At 39.3% G+C, this 5136-nt stretch overlaps 1 long non-coding RNA gene across 1 annotated transcript; it reads left to right on the top strand.

The window, feature by feature from the left end:
- The first annotated feature begins 1959 nt into the window (after nt 1–1959).
- Nucleotides 1960–4841, top strand: LOC105840985. The gene is made up of 2 exons (XR_003626237.2): nt 1960–3787; nt 3871–4841. It is a non-coding gene; the product is annotated as an uncharacterized LOC105840985 (long non-coding RNA).
- The last annotated feature ends 295 nt before the right edge of the window (nt 4842–5136 follow it).

Below are 5136 nucleotides of genomic sequence, written 5' to 3'. Positions count from 1 at the left end.
ACTACGCCTTAGATCGTTTTAAAGTATTGTCTTAAGATGCTATCAACCAATTACAGATCCGTATTAGCATCTCATTGCTTTAGACGATCTTGAAATAAGATTTGACTATGAATATCGGCCTCAGTATAAAGTGAGACACACGAGTGACAAAACGTCTCATGTTTTATATTGATAAAAGTTTTTGTCACAGATCATGTAGATAACAGAATTGTAAAAGATTTAGAGTAACATACAATATTTAGTGTACAAAATTCTAAAAAGAGTTATGGCAAGAAACATTATTTATATTACGCAGGATGTCCCAAAACATGTAGGTTAACGCTCGTAAAAAGTTTGAAAAGATCGAGATGAACATAAAAATCCAATATTGTCTTGGGTTAGGTCCACCAATAATTGAAGTATTAATTTTTCAAATTATGCAAATGAGAGCGCGCCAAGGAAAGAGCTCGATCCGTTCGAGCCATAACACGGAAGAAAAAATCTATTGTGAATGTATGATAAGTTTTTATTAATTTCACAATTACGATAGAAATTAATTAGATTATTTGCAGATTCCTGCAGATTATCTGCAGATACGTTAATATTTCGATTATTGGTGGACCTAACCTAAGACAATATTGGACTTTTATGTTCATCTCGATCCCTTCTACCTTTTTACGAGCGTTGACCCACATGTTTTGGAATACCCTGTATATTACTTACATTTTTTAATAGTTTAACCTAAACCTAACCTTGAAACCGCCTCCAGGAGGTGGTTGCAAGAAGAAATTGCCTATACCATCCACGAGTGCAGAGACAGCTGATCGGGGTGCAGCGAGCGGAACGGCGAGCAGCACAGCTGATCGGGCAGAGACGCGGAGGCCTGCAATTAGGTTAGAGCGACTGCACGAGCGTGGAAAGAAGCGCTAATTATTTTGAGGCGCGAGCGACGCGTGTAAACGCGAATAAATTTATAATTTCTTATTTTTTCTTTTCTCAATTTGTTAATTATACGAAGTTAAATTTTTATTATTTTATTGTCTTATATAAAAGACGCACGGAACACCAGAAAGATTAATTACTTAGTTTATTTAAACGAAGCATGCAATATGCGATTTTTACTATTTCAAAGAAAGTCTGATTTAATCGTTTCAAGTAAACGAGGCGCGCGATACGCGACACAGTTTATTAGTTATAGCGTAAGCGTTAGTATAAGCGCGAATGCGAGTAGCGCAAATTAATAATTAATTCATATTCTCATATTTACATACCCCTACAGCATGAAATATTGCTGCAACGTTGCAGAAATATTATTTTGCAAGATTGGAATATTGCAGAAAATATTGCTGCAATATTGCAGCAATATTCCTATGTCCGCTCCAAAACAATATTGTGCAATATGTCTGCAATATTTCTGCAATATTCCCCGTAAGATTTCTGTAATATTTCAGCAATATTGCTGCAATATTTCTTGTAAGATTGCTGTAATATTTCTGAAACGTTAATGCGCAATATGAAGGAAATGTTGCAGGTGGTTAAATTAATCAAATAATATGTAAGATGTGTATTATACGAAAAACGGAAAATGAATTTATTGTCATACCGTTACGGCACAATAATTAAAAAAATTATTAATTAAAAAAGTAATTAATTAAATTAACATACACCAACGGATATCGAATATCGTTCCATTCTAGATTTAAGTAAGCATTAAAATGAAGCAAGTCCAGAAAATGCCCATCTTGATCAATTTATACGCTAGAATTACACATGCATGTATGGTTCACACATGTTTAATTAATGTATTATATATATAAGTCAGAGTGAACATCTTCTGGACTTGCTTCACTCAATCTAGTATGGGACGCAACGCTGTCGTGATTACAGAATTTGTTGCACATCTATGTATCTTTTAGCTCTAATCTTACATAAAAATTTAAAATAAAAATATCCTGCTCTATTTTTTTATTTGTCCCTTAAAACTATGTAAAATATTACTTATTGTTAGTTCTAGATTAAGAAATACGGATTATACGGAAATAAATTTTGCACGGTTGCAATATAATATTGCCACAATATTGTGCAATATCTGTTAGAAAATATGACATTTGTATTATTGCTACAATATTGCACAACATCTGCTAAGAAATATTACATTTGTAATATTGCTGCAATATTGTGCAACATTTGCTAGGGAATATTATATTTGTAATATTGCTACAATATTTCTGCAATATTGGTTATATTATGCACTATTGCAATATTTCTGCAACGTTGCAGCAATATTTCATGCTGTAGAGGTATTGACAGTTACTAGTCATAGTAAGGTAGCTGTAAAGTTAAAGTTAAAAGCATGCCAAAGCTAGTCACGCGTATTCAGGAGTATTATTTGATTACGCTTATCATTATCATTTTAAGATTAAATATTTCATTTCTTTTGACATATGCATTATGCATGTGGTACGCAGTGACGTGACCTGTCACTATTATATTTTATGTTTTGGGCATGTAAAAGTATATATATTCTTGTTTAAAATCATTTATTTAGTTACTAAGTTAGTTGTAAGGAAAACATAAATCCGGTGCCACCAAAAGTGCAGCCGGTGCACGTAGGCTTTGCCTACATATCAAACGTTACATCGACATCGGCACTTTTCAGTGCCACGAACTGTTCTCGTCCTCTTAGAACGAAGGCGAGAGTCCGAATAACACCATTGGCTGAATCCCAAGTGGAAGGGAGCGCAGCCAAGCACGTCTTCCCGGATTGGCCAGACGATCTCTACAGCGGATGCAAGCAGCGGGGCGAGTTCCTGTTGGACGACGAACACGGAGGGAACGCGGAAGCTCGCTGATTGGCTGACGGAAGCGTGCAGGACAGGAAGACTCTACCATTGGCGAAGGGAGTCTGAGAGGGGGCGAGCACGTATAAAAGCGTGCGACGCGTGCTCCCACTAATGAGTTTCGTCGAATCTTTCAGCGAAGACACATCGTCGAGTGTCGCGAAAGATTTCGTGTTACATATATACGTCACGGGCGTGGTCTTAGTCGCGCGTAACAACCGGGCGTTTTATCGTTCCGCGGGCGATGCGCTGCGTTATCAAGGGCGTAATAAATTCACGCGACGCGATGCCGACGCTGTCGAGCGTAAGTGCGCGAGACTTTAAAAAGCAAAAGCTAGCGGCGTGATAAATATCTTTGCGATAATACGCGAACACTGACGAGTCGCTGAATGCGAGTAAGCGACGCTACGCAAGTTACACCTGTTACACCTCGCGAACTCTAAGTATAATAACCGAACACGACTGTGAAGAAACATCACGTTCGGGAAAACTGTGATACACAAAAACATAGGAATACAACGAAGTTCCGGACACGAGTGTGAAATGAAGCGACGCGAACGGGGAGTTGTTATAGTGATTAAGTTTTTTGAATAAATTTTTATTGTGTGTTACTGAAAAGATATACACTGTTTCAAAGTTTCTTGACATCCTGCTTCGCTCTTGCACGAAATCCTGTGATGCGAATTCCTGTGGAACCTGAAAATAAATAAAGGGAATTAATGCATGTCCAGTGAAAATAACATAATTGAAAATACACTTACCTGGTGATATTCTGTGAGTGAAACGATCCTCAAGACAGCGGTGATCCGACGGCGAGGGAGAGACGATCCTGGTTGACGGCGGTGATCCGACGGCTGCAGCGAGACCTGAAACAGAGAACAGAGATTAGTGATTACAGTTATTCCTTGCCTCTGGGAGGTGAAAGAGGCTGGCGATCAGTGCTGAGACACGATCATCATTCAACAAAGGTATGAGCACGCTTACTATTCCACGAGATTTATTTTTCCAACGCTCGGGTTCGGTTACAACCTAACCTTGCGACCGGTTCTAGGGCCGCATGCTGAGCCAATCCCGTCGACATCAGGAACGCAAAAAAGGGCCGAGACGGAGACCAAAAGGTACCAGGCAACCAAGACGGAGAAGAAGACGATAAAGGGGAAAAGTATCATAAGCGTTACTCTCTAAAGGACGGATGACACCCCGGACCGGAAAATTGGACAGAAACAACACCGGGACACCTAAAACACGAAAAACAACACACATTAAACACAGTTCCACAACCACGCATATTTTTTATACAAGTTTATGTTATTTTTGATACCAGATATCTTTAACACAAGCCTTTATGTATTTTATCATTTCAGTTTATTTTACAATAAAGAAAAGTCGCGTGCATATGTTGCGATACTAACAACAACACACAAACACACTGACTACACGAAAACAAGTAAACTTAAGAAAATCGTGTATTACTTAATAAATATATATTTTATAGGTTATATTATACGTTATTAGTAATTTAGGCTAAGTCTACATGTATTATATTCATATTCTCTCGCGAGAAATATATAGCGATTTCGCGCGCAAACCATCGTCGGCCATTTCGTGGCACAGTGCGATCGTGCGAACAAAGGCGGAAGTTTCGTGATTACCACGATAGCGTAATTAAGCGTGTGACGAGAGCCGAATGCGAGTAGGCTCACGTAAGAAGCAGGAACTCGATAACGCGTTTGTGAAAAAGCCGCGCGGTCGGGTACTGTGAACTAAGTCTAAAAGTGATAATTAATAAACACATTTTCATTTGTTACTGTTACATACACTCGTTGTTATACTTACCTTTCCGTGCGAGAAATCCTATCCTACGAACATACTCTGGGGACCTAAAAGTAAAGTATCTCGTAAAGACTGGGACAAGGGTGATACATAACCTAGAAATCTGGGACTTACCTGTGGATGATCCTGGGAGATTGCAGCGATCCGGAAGTGTTCCTCTGGGATGTGGACAGCACCTGAAAAAAAAAAGAAAGTGAATTAGTGAGTGGTAGCAGATTCGCATGCAACGGGAATCCACTGCGCGCGGGCGTCCATAACCTCAAAAGGCGGATACTCATAGCAGCACGGGCGTGGTCCTGAGTGTGACGACGGATGTTCCAGCGGGAATCCAGCGTCTGGGCACCCAGTTCCTTGCTCTTTGGAGGTAAAAACAGCTGGCGACCGTTATCTGTAATACGAAAAGGTTTGTGAGATTTTTCCCATCCGCGGTTGTACAGTCTAATGCATCGTTAAATCCGGTCACAACCTAAACCTAAACCTAAAC

This window comes from Monomorium pharaonis, chromosome 1 (assembly GCF_013373865.1).
Source record: "Monomorium pharaonis isolate MP-MQ-018 chromosome 1, ASM1337386v2, whole genome shotgun sequence".
In the NCBI taxonomy this organism is placed as follows: domain Eukaryota; kingdom Metazoa; phylum Arthropoda; class Insecta; order Hymenoptera; family Formicidae; genus Monomorium; species Monomorium pharaonis.
This window is presented reverse-complemented; position numbering and strand designations above follow the sequence as displayed.